Below are 21083 nucleotides of genomic sequence, written 5' to 3'. Positions count from 1 at the left end.
ATGGCTGTGAGAGCTGGACTATAAGGAAGGCTGAGCGCCGAAGAATTGATGCTTTCGAACTGTGGTGCTGGAGAAGACTCTTACGAGTCCCCTGGACTGCAAGGAGGTCAAATCAGTCCATCCTAAAGGAAATCAACCCTGAGTGCTCATTGGAAGGACAGATAATGAAGCTGAAGCTCCAATATTTTGGCCACCTAATGCGAAGAGAAAACTCCCTGGAAAAGACCCTGATGCTGGGAAAGACTGAAGGCAAAAGGAGAAGGGGACGGCAGAGGATGAGATGGCTAGATAGCATCACGGATGCAATGAATATGAACTTGGGCATGCTCCGGGAGAGAGCGCAGGACAGGAAGGCCTGGCGTGCTATGGTCCATGGGGTCACGAAGAGTCGGACACGACTGAACGACTGAACAACAACAAGAGTAATCCTATACATGTCTACTCGGAAGTAAGTCTCATTGAACTCAATGGGGGTTACTCCCAGGTAGGTGAGCACTGGATTGCAGCCTAAGTTTAATAAATTACTTATTTCATTTCTAAACCGCCCAATAGCCGAAGCTCTCTGCAGCCCGAGGTCGTTATCAGTGTTTTTCGCTTGGTCCCCACCCCACCCCACCCCACCTGATAATAAGAAGCCATTGCTTCGCCAGTGTGAGAAGATTTGTGGCAGTGGCACAATGTCTCCTCCACACTTCCGTTCTAGTCTACCCAATTTGTTGTTTCCTGTCCTTGTAAGTTTAATAGCAATAGCCCATTTTTGTTTAGTGTTTTTGTTCGTTTTATTTCCTTTATGGCTCCCTTGTTTTAAAGGTGTACGTGGCTCTATTTGAAGTAAGTTCCATTTAACTTTATGAGATTCGCGTCACTTCCCAGTAAGTGTGTGTAGGCCCCAGCTGCTGCCTGGGTTGCAGTTTTTGCCTGTGGGTGGGGAGACTGGAATGTTGCAACACCAATACGCCTGCACTATGCCCTTGCCTGCTGCCTCCTGAGATCATTCATGTGAAGACCATCCTCAGAATGCCATCCTATGCACACTCAGGGTATTTCCAGACAGAGGGATCCTAGCATTAAGGGTGATTTCAGATGAGGCTTTTATTGTGCAATCATCCAGGCTCATTCACAGAATTTAAGGGGGTGGGGCGTGTCATCTTCTACTCGGAATTGTGCAGTTATTCTGTCTTTTCTTTCTCAACAGGGTTTTTTTTCTGGTAAAAAGAGAAAAGGCTGAAGAAATTGTGGGAAGCACGGGAGGGGTATAAATGCAAGACTAAGTTGCCTGGACCCCTATAAAATTCCTGAATGGTAAAATTCCATGAATGAATGAATGAATGAGGCAGTGTAATTGCACAATAAAACCCTCATCTGGAAGCACCTTTGCTTACATAAGAGTAAGGCCCCCCAAATTGGCCTGCATGGCTATAACTCTGAGCACAGTTACATGGGAGTAAGCCCCACTGAACTTAAGTGGAAGTTACTTTTGAATAAGCACACACAGAATCATGCTGTGAAGCACCATATAAGTACAAAATATATGAAAGTTTTCAATAAAACATTATTGTTAATGGCTACTGGATCCTCTCTGGAAAAGACCCTGATGCTGGGAAAGACTGAAGGCAAAAGGAGAAGGGGACGGCAGAGGATGAGATGGCTAGATAGCATTACTGATGCAATGAATATGGACTTGAGTACGCTCCGGGAGAGAGCGCAGGCCAGGAAGGCCTGGCGTGCTATGGTCCATGGGGTCACAAAGAGTCAGACACGACTGAACAACAACAACTGGATCCTCATCACGTTAAAGGCGACATTGCTGCATTTAACATAATACTTGAGATCTATGTGTTACTGAGCTCAAAATGTACCAAAATTAATTTGCAAAGCTAATTCATGTCCTGCAACTTGCCTCCGTTCAAATGTTTCAGGAGAATTGAGCTTTTTATCTTTTTTATATTATGGATGTGACTCATGCTGTATGCTGCAGGATTATAGATTTGTTTCCCTAGATGATAACCTGAACAGAAAAACACATTATTTGGAAGCTGTGAATCACTCAAGTACAACTTTCTTCTTTTTTCTTTGCCCAAAGATGTTGCTGAACTGTTCTATCAGTTTCTATATCTTTCCATCACTGCACACTGCTAAATCTCACTACAGGAAAAAGGATGTCATTGCAATGTGGTAGCAATAAGAATGAAAACCAGGAATATGTCATTTTGTAAAAACTGGAAGCTTTGTGTAAGGAAATACCGCGATGAGCAGACGTCCCCATTATTGCAGGATGGGGGAACCTGCAGCCTGTGGGCTGGTTTGCATATTATATGCAAAGAAATCCAAGGCAATGCATAACTTTTACATATCACACCCTTTAATTACTGGGCACCAACAGCTATATAGCCAAAAGGGGGGCTACTGAAAAACAAGTGCAAGGGATTAGTATACTCAGGGGAACTTTAAATAAATACAAAACTAAATCATTAGGAAGGAGAAACCTAACAGGGCAAAAAATCCCCGAAGAAACCCTAATGAGCACTGAGTAGTCTCTGTGGCCATAGAATGCTGAGTGTCTTTTGTGGGGTGGGGGGATGGAATGGAGTTTCCTGAAAGAGAAAATGGCTGGCTGGAATCCTGAAAAGGAGCACTCTGTATAGTGACATTTTGTGCAGGTCTGGCTTGTCTTAACCTAACTCACAACCCAGATAAATGAGAGTCATTGGACTTAAACATCAATCTCTTGTTGCCTTTCGTCCATAGCTCTTTACAGGTCTTCGACAAAGAAATCACATGCTTATGAAGACAAAGTAATTGCCAGCAAAATCCACATAAATTACTAGGGGCTAGATCCAGATTAGGCACGTGTGACTGGGCTGGTGGAAGAAGACTTCTCTGGCCCCTTCGCCCTTCCCCCTGAAATGAAGCAGGCCCTCCAGCTGCCTGAAAATGCTACACAGCGGGTTGGGAAACCCTGATGAATGGAGTGAACTCTAGGGGTGGGGAGGGGGATCTCTGAAAATTGGGCACAGTCACCTTCCATGAATGGTGCCCTTCTGTCAATGGAAGGCAGATCTGGAATCCAACCCATAAACAAAAGTCTTGGCCTCCTTGAATAAAACCATTATTATCTTAGTCACATTTCTTTCTTTTTTTTGTCGAAGTTTTAAATGAAAAAATAAGTTTAAAAATGCTGACCAAGGAATTCTGGGAGTTGTAGGACTTTTCTGTTTACAGATGCATATCATTGCACCCTAAAGGTGTAATTTAATGCTAATAGTTGTTTTGGGAAGGAAATTTGCCCATAGTCCATTCAGTGCTTCCATTTGATGCCCCACTTATGATTTTCTGGCACAGGAGAAACTGATGATTTTGTATGTGTGTTATTGTGTTTAATTCTTTTTTGTGACTACTCCCATATTAGACACAAGCAAATTTCTTCCCTAGCTGCTGTTGGATAAAGAAAATTGTTCAGATCTTCAAAAGATCAGCTCGTTGTTACCCAATTTAAAATGTGACCCTTTCTCTCTCTGTCCATGGTCCTGGCAACAACAATGAAAATGCTTCTCTGAAACTGCTATTTGCATTTGGGGAAACTCCGTCTGGCCCTATTCATTCATGCAAGTAGCATCATGCAGGGGCATTCCTAAGCCTGGGACCATCAGGCACTGGCCCCAGATCTATTCCCTAGAGCCCTAAGTGTCCATCTGTGCCAGTGGAAGGGTTTTTTCCCCCTCAGTTTAATTGCCCTCTGCATGGCAACGAAGTTTAGAAAAAAATCTTTACATTCATGCCAATGGGAGGTTTTTTCCTAAGCTTAGCTATCATGCATGGGGTGGAATTTCCAGAGAGATCACAGTTGGGGAGGGAAGGGTTAACCCCCCCTTCCCTGTGCACTTTGTCCACCCACCCAAATTTCCCCTCTACGTGGCAATTAAGCTTATAAAATAATATCTTCCATTGATGCCAATGGAAAAATTGGGCCCCAATCTTTTAACTGCCTAGCAGTGCCTCTGATGTCCTGTCTAGTTTGGCCCTGGGAAATTGGACTTTGGGCTTGCAGCCTGTGATCCACCACTGAGCCCTGGTCCATCCCTTGAAGAAAATACTGCAAGAATGGTGCATAATTTTTTTCCCTGCGTTTCCCGATACTGGAGCACCATGTTCTTAATGACCATTTTTCTCTGTCTGTTTCTTCCCTGTACCTTACAGATGTTGCCTGACATCATTAGTGTGCTCCCAAGCTGTTTTCTCAGGCTTTTATGTGTTTGAATCAAAATGTGCAATCAGTTTGCCTTGAGTAAGAAATTGCTTCTTTCTCTCCCCCTCCCTCTGCCACTTCCCCTAAAAGAAGCTTGCTTGTTAATGGGTGATCCATCACTGTAATTAGATAATGGCTGACTGAGATGTTTATAAGCACAATCCACTACATCAGCCACATGAAAGCAAGAGCACATCTCTTTGAAACCAGCACTTGCTGTTTCCAGTAGGGAATAGGGCAAGTCCTTCTTTCCTGCTATTCATTTAATGACTTATGGCTGTATTAATAGAATCTGGTAATTGCAAACACATAAATCACTTGGTCCGTTCAGCAGAATAGACATGCTTGCTCTCATGCGCTTTTACTCAGGACATTGACCCTGTGGCAGTCAGTATCGTTCAGTCACCTTTTATACTGGTGCTGGCAGCGCTCCTAACCTCATTTGTGTTGGGGGAATTCCACTGCCTTATATGGGGTTTCTCTGCTATATGCACAAGAGCACTATCCAGGGATTCTTTCAGATTAGCAAAATGCCCATCAAAGGATGGAGATGAACAGGGAAAACATGCTCTATTCCTCCTCTTTCAGTTGATCACAGTTCTCCACATCGTCCACAATTTCTCAGCTCTCTCCTCAGTTTCAGAGGTGGTTCTATATTGGGGGCAAGTAGCCCTTCACCTGTTCCCCGCCCTCTTGTCACAGAGATAATCAGGTACATGTGAAGCTGCGGGGTGCCACACGTGATCTTTTCCTGTCCTCCGCCCCACCGGCCCCAATGGGCACCATCCGCTACTGCTCAGTTTATGGTCACATGCTCTTTTTCTAATGTGTCTTTCTGCATCCACAGTGATGCTGCAAGGTGCATTAGGCTTGCAGTGATGCTTCCTCTGTTTCTTGTTCTTATTGGGTGTCACTCCTTGAACTTAGCATGTGCTTTGCCTAAGAAAAGGCTGTGCACTTTCTAGGCATGCTTTCCACACCAGCCCCAATTGTGAGTGTTGCAGGACAAGCTGATCTCTGATTGCTGCAGAACTTGCCATGATGAGCCCCAATAAATGTGAAAAGGTTAGACTGGGGTGCAACCCTGACAGCTCCTAGCAACCTCTGAATGGAGCACCCAGCATCCACTTGCCATTAGATGTAGAATTTTCTAATCATGCAAATGGGTGTGAGGAGGAGGAGGAGATTGCTGTACTGGCTGTGGACATTACAACCTTACATAATCAGTCAGCCTTGTATGCTTTCCAGAATGGCAGTTTCTAGGAGGAAAGGCATGTGCAGGGTTGCTCAGTCATTAAGTCGTGTCTGACTCTTCGTGACCCCATGGACCATAGCATGCCAGGCCTTCCTGTCCTCCACTCTCTCCCGGAGTGTGCTCAAGTTCATATGTGCAGGGTTATCTCATAGTTTATTGCCTTTCCTACCCTTTCAGCTTTCTAGTGGTACTTCTACCCAGAACAAATGAAGCAAACCAGGACGAAAAGGTGGACAAGTGTGCAGACTGACAGACCTCTAAACATGAAGCAGATGCTGTTGAGCTCATCTGGATAGTTTGTGAGAGCTCCCCTTCCCCACCCTTCCACCCCCATGGCAGAATTATGGCCTAAATAATATTTATGGCTATAGTTATGAACCTATAAATCCCATTATTTCAGAAGGATCTTACATTTGCATTATTGAAAGCAGGACTCCAGCTTTTAATTCCAGCCATATATGTAAAGTTTCAGCTGTTTGGGTGTGTGTGTGTGTGTGTTGTTGTTGTTTTAATGCCAGCTCTACAAATCCTTTGACTGTTTTGAAGTTTTTTTTACACATTGATGGATGGCCTGCTTTGGGGAAAATCTAAATTCATCACAGCAGGTGTCATAGGAGAAGAAGGGAGGAAACAGCATTATATTTCTGTGTAGCAATCCTCCCAAAACTTGAATCAGTTCCTCCTCCTCCTTGGGTTGAGTTTGGCAATATTTTCAGATTTAAGCCCTTCATCTGTTAATGTGAAAAGCAACGAACCCTGTTCCAATGTGAATTTATACATGCCATAAATATAAATTATTCAATGTTCTGTTGTGGTTATATTAGCTGTGGTCCTAAGAAGAACAGCATTCCACAACACAGCAGGGCTGGTTTACCACATATTGAAGTAAGTGATGTAATGTGCATTAGCATCCAAAGATGGTGAATGGAAAGGAGATTGGATGGAACACAGTATCCAGAAAGAAGGCACGGTGTGGCTGGCTGGCATCGTGGAGAAGCACTCCATATCACAACAATTTGTTGCAGGTCCTACCTGTAGTGTTATATCCCCAAGTACAATTTCACAATGCCTGCCCCCATGGGCAATATTGTAGGCATGTTTACTCAGAAGTAAATCCTGTTTGGTTGATTGGGACTTTCTACAAAGTGTGTTTAGGATGGCTACCTTCAGTCAGCAAAAGCCTCCCCAATGTGTGTGGTTTAAAGCAGCTCCTGAAACTCCTGACATCATTCAAATTGGCCTTTTAACAATTTCCTGAACTCATTTCTGCCTAGCCTCCAACATTCAGTCTTTTAGGATGCAATCCTATGTATGTTTAGACAGAAAAAGTCCTACAATTCCCAGCATACCCCAGCTAGCATAGGATCACACCTTTAATTCCTCTCAAATCTCACGATGTTCTCATTCTTTAGCCTTTATTTATGAAGTGACTGTCTTCAAAAAGTAATGCCTCAAAGATAATACAACTGACCTCATCTGAAGTCTTCAAAAGAACAGAGTAGGTGAAAACAAAAGCACCTTAGGGCGCAGTCCTATGGACTGCACCTTCACTGCACGAAGCTACCAGAGGCTTCTGAGTTTATTGTGCCCTGCTGGGCTGAAGCTGGCAAGGCGGGAGGAACAATGGAGGTGATCTTTGCCTCCCTATCCTCTGAGCTCCTTTATTTTTTTTTAGGTGGGTTTTTCAGCCTGTCTAGCCAAGGCGCTTTGGTGGGGGAGGGAAGGAGTCTGGGGGAGGCTCAGGATAAATCATATCCTGGCCTCCCCAGCCTCCTTCACTTCCCTCCCACCAGCACGTCCCCTTTCCCCTTCTCAGAGGTCAGTTTTCCTGATGGGATTATTTAGTAATGATGCCTCCTGTCAGAAAGGCAATTAGCAGAGGGGAAAAAAGTGAAACAGAATGAGCATTTACCAGTCCCACATGCACACAGGCTATCTTATAATAATAAATGGAGACCACACCCTTCTTTGATGAAGAAGTAAAATGGTTTACTCACAGTATCCTTGCATATATAAAATGCAGGTACAGCATAGAGTTTCAAAACAAAGTTTGTTCAGTCCATTTTGTGTTCTATTACGCAGGCAGGAGTGAGAAAGCAGACACATGAGCTCCTAGCAATGGTGGCAGTCGGAGAGGAGGTGGGGGAGGAGCAAAAGAGAGATAACAGGAAACCAAATTGTAGGCTAAAGGGATCCTGAGGCTCGCTGTGGTCAAAATTCCTATGAAATAACTGCAACACTGCCCCCTTCTAGAAATTTGCAGATGAACTTGCAAAATTCCCAATATTTCTAACGTCAGAGAAGCAGCCAGAGTGGTTCTCTCTGCACCGGCTGTAACGGGGAGGGCAGGGCAGATCTCTGACTCCCTCTTCCAAAGTTGGAGCACTCTCTCTGACCTCGGGAGGGATTTTCTGAGACTTCTTACAGTCCCTGGGATGCTTTCCCTGGGATGCTTGCCCAGGGACCATAGGAATGCTCTCTTACGGTGCAATCCTATGCATATTTAGACAGAGAAAAGGCTGGCTGGGGCGTGCTGGGAGTTGTAGGCCTTTTCTCTGTCTAAACATGCATAGGATTGTGCCCTTAAAGACTTTATTATGGCATACGGTTTCGTGGACTAGAGTCCACTTCATCAGACACATGAAATGTTATCCTAAGTTAGCAGATTCATATGTGGGGAAAGGAGGGAGAATTAACCTGTGAGGTCAGAGGGAAATTAATTGTAGAATATACAACATTTAACTATTATATTAGTAACAGTGCCCAGTCACAAAGAAGTGTTGGTGGTAACACAAACATCCTGGTGTTGATAAGCTAATTAACACATGGGGTGTGAGGAAGAACTAATGTTCCTTCACAGGTGATAAATTGTCATCCCCTGATCAATTGTAATTCAGTGGTTTCACGATACAGTCTCCCTTTGGAGTTTCTTGGCTTGAAAATTGCCTCCTTAAGGTCAGTGGCATAGTGTCCTGGGATTTCATTTTGGAAGAAAATTTGAAATGAAAAAGAACTGAAATGAAAGACTGCACTTCCAGAGAAAAGGTCTAGTGTGGAGGCAACCTTGGTGACATTTGCTACCATCACCTATGTGTCATTTCCGCAGTTGACCATCACCACGAATAGACAGCACATAATTATTCTTTCATAAGGCCAGTTCGGATAAACAGATATTACCAAGCCCTGGAGACCGTGGAGCATGCTGCAGCTGAGGACCACAAGCTCCTCACTCACACGCTTAGGGCTCGCCTCAAAAGTAGACATGGCTGGGCACCTGCCAAGGGCCCACAGCCCAGGAGGGGCCCACTAACAAGAACCTCCTAAAGTTGCTCCTCCTCATCACCATTTCAGCCTGGCCTGCTTGTTCACCTGCCTCTCCTTCTGGCCCAGACAACGGTGGTGGTGAGGAGGAGGAGCAGGAGATGCCCTGGCCTGCTTGCTCACTGGCTCTCTGCCTGTCAAGCAAGCAAGTGGTAGCAATGATGAGAAAGAGGATGAGGAAGAATAGCAGCTGGTGGCAATGGTGGTGAGAAGGTAGACTCACTGTGGGAGTGGGGCGATTGACTGTGTCTTGCCCAAGGGCCCTCAAAAACCTGGAGCCGGCCCTGCACATCTTACACTGCTAACCTTAATGGGGATTCCAGGAGGTTGTGAAAAAAAGCTGCCAGTTCTAATATCTGGGCAAAATTATGTACCTAATTTCTTCTATAGAGGTTTTCTCTTGTTTGGTTGTAACAGTACAACCAACTCCCTCCCGTGTTTCTTTTGCACTGGTGGAATCTTAATGCCTGCATTTCTAAACAACGTTCTGCCACAACAGGTAGCTTGAATGTAGGTTTTCCACTGATAGTCATTCACTTTGCAGGGACTCACCCAGCAGGAATCTTTTCTCTATTTTAATGGGCTTCAGGTTTGGATATAAAAATCTAGAAGAAGCTGGGTTCTGATTGCTACCTAGTTTATACATAATGCTAGTCATGTTTTCATTCTGCAGTATTAAGGCAGCATTTGGGCTGTCAGCTTGGACTGATTAATAATCAGCTGAGTGGGCGAGACCAATTCTGCAGAAATCCTTAAGCCCGTTAATAATTGCAGAGTTGAAAGAAAGGGAGAACTTGAATAGCACAATTACTAGCCCCATGTAAAAGCCAGCGGTTGTATTCAAGAGTAGTTAATAATCTCAGGAAAATGGGCACATATCATAATGATGCAAGGAACACGCAATTCTTACTTTTTGAGAAAGTGGCAATTACACAGTGACTTGCTACTTTGACGTCTATTGGCCTTCCTCTTAGGACTGAACAACTCCCACTTATTAAAAAAGCCCCAGATTTATTTTGACCACAAACTGGACAAGTGTTAATCACATATATTCTTAGGTTAACATAATAATATAGGAGCCCCTTCACACATAAAGCTTTTCAGGTGTGCACTTAAAAGTGTTGCATGTGGATGAGACAATCATGTGTTGGAAATGTATGTATTATGCAAATCTGCTGATCAGAGATCCGGCTTTGGCCAGTGGTGGACACTGGGTGTGGGGAGCATGTGGCCTGCCCTGCACCTCATAAGCTAGCTTCTTGCCCTCAGGTTAATTGAACTGTATGAAAATTCAGCTGCTCTTTGGTTGGTCTTTATCCATGTAATGGGCAGAAGGGCGCCATCTTCTCCTTCACCTCAGGCAGCCAAAAGTCTTGGGCCAGCCCTGCTTGGTCTAAGTGGATGACTGAGGCAATTCCACAGGCTCAGATTCTGCGCTGGCACAGCAAGTAATAGTACCTAATGTGTCAAGCCAGGGCCACCCTGCCATTAGGCAGAGTGAGGCAGCCTCCTCAGGCAGCAGTGAGTGGCAGTGAGGTGTTGGAAGACAGGGCTTTATGTGCTCTGCAGCCTGTCCAGCACCCCTAACTAGCTTGCTGTCCTCAGTTGTGGGGGAGGATACTGTTCCATCACCAGTGTCGAACTAAGGGCATCTCTACACCAGCCTAAAATCCTGCCTTTGAAACGGGGCTTTCTGCTTCCATTTTGAATGCAGGATCACGAAGACTCCCTTTTTCACCCACTTCCTTTCCCCCCTCCCCTTCCCCCCTCCTTTTCCCTGTATCTGAGTCTTCCATTATCTTTCACTGATCTCACTCCTCTTCTTGCTGCTTTTCCTCTTTTCACAGAGGGAACTCAAGTGAAACACAACAGGGTAATTTGATAACTCATTATCTGCAATCTACTTAAAAACAGAACAAAGGGCATTTAATGCAGGAGATGCCCTCAAGGATCACAGCCTCATGTAAAGAGCCCACAATCTTCTGCGAAGGAGCAATTTCAATCGCAGGATAAAAGCTGCATGTGAACAAAGCCTATGGTTCACCTGCCAGGTGGGCTTCTGTCTGTGGAATAGGAGGTGCCTTTTGGTCCTTCACCTTGGGCAGCAAAATGTCTTGGGCCAGCCCTGCGTCACGCGCACAGGAACATAGCACCTGGTCCTGTCATGGAGATACAGAGAGGAGAAAGCAAACTTGTTCCCTTTCAGCAAATGGCTGTTAGAGACCCTGTGCATATCAGGCACAAGGGTGGCGATCACCGGCCTGCTGATTACAGCATTTTGAAATGTAGTGCTATGCTCCTCGCACATTTTCTAGATGCAAATCTCCATCAATATCACATTAGATGTGGTTCATAATGAGAAGATTGCTCCTAGGAAGTGTGTATGGGTGTCTGGAGAAATTTCATGATTTACATTAGGCTGCTTTGAAAAGTGATCCTAAAATTGTGTTTTTTTTAATTCTCCACATCAGTGCACTAATATTAAATCAATCACTATTTGCATGTTCAGATCCCAATGTTTCTCTAATGCAGGGCAGGCCATACTGACTCTCAAAAGAGCCAAGAGCAATGTTCCTCTAGGTTGTGTGGAAATAGCAATCTGCAATACCACGTTTGATCACAGGCACAAGAAAACATGCCTCCAGCAGATAATACAAAATAAAAATGATAGGAATTTAAATTAAAATAGGGCTGCCCATTTTTTATTGGCTCTGCTCTTGTGCCTTTAACAGTGGAATGAAATGTCAACATTTCGTAGCTGTAATTTTCCCTGTTGCCCCCATGTACCTGTCCCCATGTACCTGCTGCTCCTGGAATTCTAAAGCTTTGGTGAAAAATTCCCAGCCCAGGATGACAACCACCATACTTCAAATGGAAAAGGGACCCAAAGCAGAGGAGCCTATGAAAGAGATCTTAATAAATAGGTAGGTTCATATAGGAGATCATGGTCTTTCAGATACCCTGGACCCAGGCTGTTTGGGGTTTTAGACAGCACTTAGAATTGGGTGCAAAAACAAACTAGGATCCAATCTAGCTGTTTCCAGATTGGCACCATACATTTTCTGAGTCCCACACTAACTGACAGCCATGTGTACAAATTTCATCCCAGCTATAGTTTCCAAGAACTCCCCAAGGGCATTTCCACTTACAGCGTGAATGATACAATAATCTAGTTGGGATATGACTAAGTCATGAATAACCATGGCTAGGTCATTTTTTAAAGATTTTACAAGCACAGGAATTATGCACCGGAAACAGTTCCTGAAAGATGGATCCATATGAACTAATGAAGTAAAAGAAGAACCAATTGGATTTAAGCTATTGCTGAGTCAACATTTCTCAGAAGAGTTTGTGTTTTTTTTAGACTTTTCTTTTTCTCACCCCACCCCTAGAGAGAGAGAAAAAATCCTTTTCATCAAATATTCTCTACCATTTTTGTGTGGCAGCTGCCATTCTGCCCCCACCCCCTCCCCCCAAACAGAATTCCCCAAAATGATATTAGGTGTGGGGCATTGTGGAGGATGCAAAATAGTGGCCAGGCTGCCAGAACAGTTGCTGCTGTTATAATTTGCTGTGACATCAATAAATAAATAAATACAGTGAAACTTTGTGGGGAAAAAAGAGAAACCATGCTACTGCCAGTGGGTGAGCCCCATCCTTAAGAAACTGTTGGAGAATTTCTCTTCCCCTTGGAGAAATTCAGTGATGGCCTCCCCTCCCAAATTATCTGCCCACAAACAGAGTGGAGAATTTTGGCAGGCCATTTTCACAGCCCAATCCTATTGTAGGGATGTACGAAAGTCACTTACCTTTTCGACAGGGTGATTCGCGGTGACGGGGGGAGGTGCTCCACACCTCCTCCCAAAATCCTAAATTGTCTGGCTCCGCTCCATGGCGGCTCTGTGGAGCCGCCGGCCAGGGCCATCCACAGCTGGAGTTCCGGCCACGGACAGGCTGCTGCAGATGCAAATGGCGGCCGCCGTAGCAGCCGCCATTTGCGTCCTGCGAAGCTGCCATGATAGGCTATGTAAGTATTTATGTAGCCTATCACGGCAAGCCGTCCCCAAAAAACAGTGTACACAAATGGCAGCGGCTGAGGCGGCCGCCATTTGCGTTCCCTATTTTGAGCCATTTTAGCCTACGTAAATATTTACGCAGGCTATTATGGCGAAAAAAAGGGAACGCAAATAGCGTAGTGGGCGCCATTTGCGTTCCTTCCCCCCCCTCCGTTTTGGCCTACATAAATATGTACGTAGGCTATTATGGGAAAAAAAAAAAGGAACGCAAATAGCGCCCACTATGCTATTTGCATTCCCTTTTTTTCGCCGCAATAGCCTACGTAAATACTTACGTAGCCTATCACGGCCTCTGCAGGGATGCAAAAGGCGTCCCTGCATTAACCGTGATAGGCTACGTAAGCATTTACGTAGCCTATCATGGCTATGATCAGGAAGCGAATGGCAGCTGCAGGGCGGCCGCCATTCGCAAATCAGCGCGGATGGCAGCAGGTAAATGCTCCGTTTCGCACGCCTTTCGTGTGTTGGGGGGGGCGGAGGCTTCATTGTGCCACGGATTTCAGGGGGCCAAATGCACTGGCATTCGGCCTCACCGAGATCCGTGGCAGAATCATCCCTAATCCTATGTATGTTCACTTGGAAGTGAGTAGTGCTATTCGTAAGTCAACATGGTGATGTAATGAAAGATGAAATTAAGGAGAGCACAGGATCACAGCCTTAGTCCCAGGCTATTGTGAAACTGCATTCCTAAAAATGAAGGAAAGAAAAACGACCAATGAAGCTTACTCGTAGGTAAGTGGGTGTAGGGTTGCAGCCTGTTTGGAACAGGAACTGACTAATTAAAAGGCAATTCAGAAATGCTGTGGCCATTAGGGATGGCAGAGAATTCTGCCATGGATCTCAGTGAGGCTGAATGCCAGTGCATTCGGCTCCCTGAAATCCGTGGCAGAACGAAGCCCCTCCCGCCCCACCACCCCGCGAAAGGTGCGCGAAACAGAGCACCTACCTGGTGCCATTCGTGCTGCTTTGCGAATGGCGGCCGCATCTGCGGCCACCATTCGCCTCACGATTTCTCTCATGATAGGCTACATAAATACTTAACATAGTCTATCATGGCTAACGCAGGGATGCCATTTGCGTCCCTGTGGAAGCCGTGATAGGCTATGTAAATATTTACATAGCCTATCACGGCAAAAAAAGGGAACGCAAATGGCAGCAGCTATGGTGGCCGCCATTTGCGTCCCTGCGCAGGCAGCAGCAGCCGGATGTTGCTGCAGGCGGCCCCGGCCAGCGGCTCCACGCAGTTGCTGCAGAGCACAGCCGGCTGGCGAGGATTTTGGGGGGAAGGATGGAGTGCCTCTCCCCCACCGCGGATGTCACGAAACGAAACCTGTAAGTCATTTTGTACATCCCTAGTGGCCATGGACAAGTGAGCGGGAAGCAATGGATGGTTGAATACACAGGGATTCAAATCCAGACTTTTAAGAGCTAAGAACTCAAAGCTCTGAGCCCGGATGGATGAATTTGTCAGTTTTGGTTTATCGCACATTAGATTTTTAAAATTCCAAGTTCTTTCCTTCCTGAATATGAAGAACTTTGTGAATTTTGGTAAATTCTTATCAAAAATGAACTGAAACTAAATTCTCACCCATGCCTATGAAATATTTAGTTATTATATTTGTATCCAGTCTTTCTATCATGGAGCTCAGATCTGCATTTTAGGCTGCAATCCAATGCACACTGACTTACCTGGGAGACGCCCCATTGAACATAGTGGGGCTTAATTTTGAGCAAACCTGCATCGGATGTCTCACGCTTTGAAGTCTATTAGGTTAAAAGCTAGTGACTATCAAGTCCAGAAATCAAGAAACCTATCATGCTTTCCATCAGCTTCTAGCTAAATTGCAATTACAAAGCCTTCTCAAAGCAATAGAGAATTCCTTATTAACATAACTTCTTGGACAACACCACAGCAAATCATACCCTGATCATTGTCCAGTGGAATCAAATTAATAAAAGTATTACAATGAAGTTGGACATAAATAGTACTGTTCTACCTTGAATTAACAGAAGATGGAAGGCATGGTATTAATCTTTCACTGCAATGGAGAGTTGTTGTTAGCCACATAAATGTCTTGGTAGAAAAGTTCAGAAAATGGAATTGCTCTGTGTAAGTAACCCTGAGCCACAACATCGAATGAAATGGCAGAGTAAACACTGTGGCACTCAGATGCTCTGGTGAAATCTGGTATATGAAAGAAAACAAACATACATAGGGAGCTTTCAGAGCAACATGAACAGCTATCAAAAAAGGAGTATTGGATGCTAAAAATGCACCATCCACACCCAAGTGGGAGGTATGAGCAAGGTTGCAGAAGTACAAGAAAGAATTGAGGAAGTACAAAAAATTGAGGGAGGGACATAAAAGGGGAAGGGGGCTTTAAAGCAGCTCAATGAGGACTGTGTGTGCTCAGTGGCCATGGCCTACTGGCTAACTGTTGAAGGGGGTGGGGAAAGAAAACCAGGGAAGTGGGAAATGGAATGAATGAAGTATCTTAGAAGAATGAATGGCAGGCACCCCCAACACCCCTCCCACCCCCAATTTGGCTAAATCGCCAATTAGGACTGAGGGCTGGTCCAAAGGTTATCTGATCACTGTAGCAATTATTTGTTTATTTATTACATTTATATCCCATCTTTCTTCCATCGAGGAACTCAAGGTTGTTGTTGTTGTTCAGTTGTTAAGTCGTGTCCGACTCTTCGTGACCCCATGGACCATAGCACGCCAGGCCTTCCTGTCCTGCGCTCTCTCCTGGAGTGTGCTCAAGTTCATATTCATTGCATCGGTGATACTATCTAGCCATCTCATCCTCTGCCGTCCCCTTCTCCTTTTGCCTTCAGTCTTTCCCAGCATCAGGGTCTTTTCCAGTGAGTTTTTTACCCTCAACTAGAGGCTCTTTAGATCCTGTTCGCTTTCTGCCATTAGGGTGGTATTGTCTGTGTATCTGAGGTTGTTGATAATTCTCCCAGCAATCTTAATTCCGACCTCTGATTCATCCAACCCGGCATTTCTCATGATGTACTCTGCATATAAATTAAATAAGCAGGGCGACAATATAAAGCCTTGTTGTACTCCTTTCCCAATTTTGAACCAATCAGTTGTTCCATGTCTGGTTCTTACTGTTGCTTCTTGACCCTCGTACAGGTTTCTCAGGAGACAGGTAAGGTGGTCTGGTACTCCCATCTCTTTAGGAATTTGCCACAGTTTGTTGTGATCCACACACAAAGGCTTCAGTGAAGTCAATGAAGCAGAAATAGACGTTTTTCTGGAATTCTCTTGCTTTCTCCATGATGCAGCTAATGTTGGCGATTTGATCTCTAGTTCCTCTGCCTGTTCGAAAGCCAGCTTGTACTTCCGGTAGTTCTCGGTTCATGTACTGCTGAAGCCTACCTTGTAGGATTTTGAGCATAACCTTGCTGGCATGTGAAATGAGCGCAATTGTACGGTAGTTTGAACACTCTTTGGCATTGCCCTTCTTTGGAATTGGAATGACACGCAAATTCATGAAGCGTTCCATATTTTTATTAAAAACGTGGTTGTTCAGGCAGGCATTTGGGGTGAGTTAGGGTATTTTAGAAAATGTTTTTATTGTAGAATTTTATTGTTTTAAACTGTTTTATTGTATGTTGTACATCGCCCAGAGTGGCTGGGTGACCAGCCAGATGGGTGATTAATAAATTTAATAATAATTTAATAATAATAATAATAATAATAATAATGGAATGTAATTCCAAGACCTTTTCCAGTCTTGTGGCCACTGTTGAGTGTTCCAAATTTGTTGGCATATTGAGTGCAGCACTTTAACAGCATCATCTCCTAGGATTTTAAATAGCTCAGCTGGAATACTGTCATCTCTGCTAGCTTTGTTGTTAGTAATGCTTCCTAAGGCCCACTTGACTTCACTCTCTAGGATGTCCAGCTCAAGTTCAGTGACCGCACTCTCATGGCTATCAGGGACATTCAGATCTTTCCTGTATAGTTCTTCTGTGTATTCTTGCCACCTCTTCTTAATCTCATCTGCTTCTGTTAGGTCCTTGCCTTCTTTGTCCTTTATCATGCCCATCTTTGCACAAAACGTTCCCTTGAGATCTCCCATTTTCTTGAAGAGATCTCTAGTCTTTCCCATTCTATTGTTTTCCTCGATTTCTTTGCATTGTTCATTTAAGAAGGCCTTCTTGTCTCTCCTTGCTATTCTCTGGAACTCTGCATTCAGTTGGGTATATCTTCCCCTTTCTCCCTTGCTTTTCGCTTCCCTTCTTTCCTCAGCTACTTGTAAAGCCTCATCAGACAGCCACTTTGCTTTCTTGCATTTCTTTTTCTTTGGGATGGATTGAGTTGCTGCCTCCTGAACAATGTTACGGACCTCCATCCATAGTTCCTCAGGCACTCTGTCTATCAGGTCTAATCTCTTAAATCTATTCCTCACCTCCACTGTATATTCATAAGTGATATGATTTAGGTGATACCTGAACGGTTTAGTGGTTTTCCCTACGTTCTTCAATTTAAGCTGAAATGTTGCAATAAGAAGCTCATGGTCTGAGCCACAGTCAGCTCCAGGTCTTGTTTTTACTGACTGTATAGAGCTTCTCCATCTTTGGCTGCAAAGGACATAATCAACCTGATTTCAGTATTGAACATCTGGTGATGTCCATGTGTAGAGTCGCCTCTTGTGCTGTTGGAAAAGGGTGTTTGCTATGATCAGTGTGTTCTCTTGACAAAACTCTATTAGCCTTTGTCCTGCTTCATTTGTACACCAAGGCCATGCTTGCCTGTTATCCCGGTGATTTCTTGACTTCCTACTTTAGCATTCCAATCCCCTATGATGAAAAGGACATCTTTTTTGGTGTTAGTTCTAGAAGGTGTTGTAGGTCTTCATAGAACTGATCAACCTCAGCTTCTTCGGCCTCACTGGTTGTGGCATAGACTTGAATTACTGTGATGTTGAATGAATGGTTTGCCTTGGATTCGTACTGAGATCATTCTATCGTTTTTGAGATCGTACCCCAGTACTGCTTTTCCCACCCTTTTGTTAACTATGAGTGCTACTCCATTTCTTCTAAGGGATTCTTGCCCATAATAGTAGATATAATGGTCACCTGAATTAAATTCACCCATGCTTGTCCATTTTAGTTCGCTGATTCCCAAGATGTTGATGTTCATCTCATGTTTGACCACCTCCAGCTTACCTTGATTCATTGATCTGACATTCCAGGTTCCTAAACAATATTGTTCTTTACAGCATCGGACTTTCTTTTCACCACCAGACACATCCACAGCTGAGTGTCCTTTCGGCTTTGGCCCAGCCGCTTCAGTCTTTCTGGCACTACTTGGAAATTCCCTTTGCTCTTCCCCAGGAGTATATTGGACACCTTCCGACCTGAGGGGCTCATCTTCTGGCGTCATATCTTTTAGCCTTGAGATACATTCCATGGGGTTTTCTTGGCAAGAATACTGGAGTGGGTTGCCATTTCCTTCTCCAGTGGACCACATTTTGTCAGAACTCTCTGCCATGACCTGTCCGTCTTGGGTGGCCCTGCATGGCATAGCTTATGACTTCACTGAGTTACGCAAGCCTCTTTGCCATAACAAGACAGTTATCCATGAAGGGGGAACTCAAGGTGGCTACATGCAGTTCCCATGTGGTTTCCCCTCCAAGCACTGACCAGACTCAGACCTGCTTAGCTTCAGCAAGGCAGCTGCCACATGTGCCTTCAGACCATGCCCGGGTCCACTTCCATATGACCTCTCTCCTTGCCCTTCCATAATGTCTAGCGTGGTTTGCCATTTGGAGCCTCCCACCCGTGAGAAGTGTTTACTTGTCAGTGCTAGATATTTTTAGGGGCATCCATTGCTAGTATTTATTTATTCATTTATTTATATATACCAGGAGTGGGCAACTTCCAGAGGTCTGGGGGCCACTTTCACCCCCTGAACCACAGGAACTGGAATGGAACTGGAATGCACAGAAAGCTGTTAATGAGGCATAACTGCATGATTTGGCTTGCTGCTTATCAAAGAAGATACCAAAGGTGTTGTCTTCCCAATTGGAGTATTTCCTTTCTTTCCTTAGAAATGAATCAAGAATATACTTATGTATCTTTCTTCGTGTTTCTCTCTGATGTGCTGCTTTAAGAATAGTCATCTGCCGCCATTAACAGAATGATGAATTCCTGAGTGCCATGAAGAATGAGTCACAGCATTGTGCAGCTGTCTGTGGAAAGCACTCATTTCCGTCTCTTTTCTCAACATATTCTACATTGCTTGCTAGCACTGCCACAGTGAAAGAGTAGGTGATTTTTGTTATTTTTAAATTAGCACCTCATTCTTTGGGGGGTCTTTAGAACTCCATTGTCAAGTTCCCTTTGTCCTGAAATGCAGCGTTCGTCTTGTAATGTTATGTTACCTGCCCCTACCTTTGTTCAAAAGCTGTTCCTTCAGGTCCTGCAGGCGACAGGAAAGAGTCTGGAGAAAACTCACTAGAAAAGACCCTGATGCTGGGAAAGACTGAAGGCAAAAGGAGAAGGGGATGGCAGAGGATGAGGTGGCTAGATAGCATCACCAATGCAATGAATATGAACTTGAGCACACTCCGGGAGAGAGCAGAGGACAGGAAGGCCTGGCGTGCTATGGTCCATGGGGTCACGAACAGTCGGACATGACTTAATGACTGAACAACAGCTAACAGCTGGCTAACAGAGAATTAATACGGGATGGGATTGCAGCTTCCTATGGCTGGATCCAGTAATCATGTGTAATTGGTAGATCAAGTGGGATGTGTGCTACCACTGCCTTTCTGAAGCCAAATCGCAAACGAAACCTAAGGTAGGGTCAAGCTTCAGTTCTGATCACTTTGGAGAAAAGCCCACGTCACCTTGAGAAGCACCACAAATGGTCCAAAGGAGGCCAACTCAGCTCTGGCTTTGGCCAAATCCAATGCGCATCCCACTGTCTACTCCAGCTGGCAGTGGCTGGCCAAGGGCATGGGCAGAGATCATTCCTAGCTGTGCCACACACAATCCTTTAACAGGAGTCGCTGTAGGTTGATGGGCCCTGGGACTGACTGTATGCAGAACTTGTACTCGACCAGAGAGGGATGGTTCCTCCCAAAGACAGCTGTTTATACTGCTCCTGCTGTCTGGTATATATGTGCACCACTGCACATGGCCTGTTAGAAGCACCAGAGAAGCTCTTTTTGTCACTGACTAGTGAAATTAATACTAAATTGACTGGGTTGTGGAGATGGATACATAGTCAAGGAGGAAAGGTAGGGAAAAGAATTACTGTGAGAGGGAGAAGTGGACAAAGTGTGTGTGGGGGGGAATAACGGGAGGACAGCAAAGTGGAGTGTAGGGCATCAATTACCTGTGGGGAGGCTTGGCTGCTGTAGAGAGACTAGCCACCTCAGTACTCATTGAGGCTGTCAAGTTTGCTTCTCTTTTCCCACTGCACTGTGAGAGTGAACTTGTACAGCTGGTGCCCTGGTGTCCACTGTAACTTAGCATACACTGGCAGGGCAGTGCAGATGTCTTTATACCAGGGCAGATCATAGGTCTGTCTAGCCTAGGGGTGTTGAGCCTCTTTGCACCCAAGGGCCATTTTGGAGAAGCTCCCAGGGGCCCAGGGTGGCCACTTGTGAATCACCAAAAAAGAGGGCATACATGAAGAGGACAATGAAGAGGACAAAAGAATCAAATTTGCATAAAATCTGCATATGTTAATTGACAGGTATAGATGCAAATTTGGAACTAATTATTGTAATCTGAACAGAAATACCGTACATCTCACCAGTGCATGGAAGATTGTGACCAGGTGACCTGTGTGCCTTGCTCAGTCTGCTGTCCAAGTGCTGTTGATGGGCAGCTTCAAGGCCCAGCTCTCCCTCCTGATGGTTCTTTCTCTTTAAACTAGACTTGGGCTGGACAGCCCTTCAAATAGAGGATGTCTTCAAGATAGAAGACAGTTCTCTGTAAAAGAGGACGCATGGCCACCTTAGGGACCGCATTCCAGTGGTGGGTGGGAACCAAAGGCAAAATATGGAGGGACCAAAAATACCAGCATTGTAGCTCAAAGCTGTTACTGCCAGTAACTAGGCCTTAGGAGAAGCATTTCAAGCTTTTAGAATGGGGAGAAACTTGCACAAAAGCCAGTAAACCAGGGGTCCTCAACCTTTCTGGACCTGTGGGT

General features: G+C 44.8%; 1 protein-coding gene across 5 annotated transcripts in view; it reads left to right on the top strand.

The window, feature by feature from the left end:
* The window catches only part of LOC146344989 (putative acyl-CoA dehydrogenase 6), a 174839-nt gene that overhangs the window by 85536 nt on the left and 68220 nt on the right, over positions 1-21083 (top strand). The window contains exon 9 of one of the 5 annotated variants that reach the window (XM_084858799.1): positions 5679-5741. The exons of 2 other annotated variants lie outside the window; for them this stretch is intronic. The gene's annotated coding sequence lies outside the window, so the exon portion shown is untranslated. Of the gene's footprint in view, positions 1-1195; positions 1215-2748; positions 3118-5678; positions 5742-21083 lie in introns of those variants that run through there. 2 more of the 5 variants (XM_084858800.1, XM_084858801.1) reach the window with 2 other exon arrangements.

This window comes from Heloderma suspectum, chromosome 5, assembly GCF_057233095.1.
Source record: "Heloderma suspectum isolate Gila_16-S chromosome 5, 16-S_ref, whole genome shotgun sequence".
Lineage (NCBI taxonomy): Eukaryota > Metazoa > Chordata > Lepidosauria > Squamata > Helodermatidae > Heloderma > Heloderma suspectum.
Note: the sequence above shows the minus strand (reverse complement) of the source record. Positions and strands in the feature narration are given on the sequence as shown.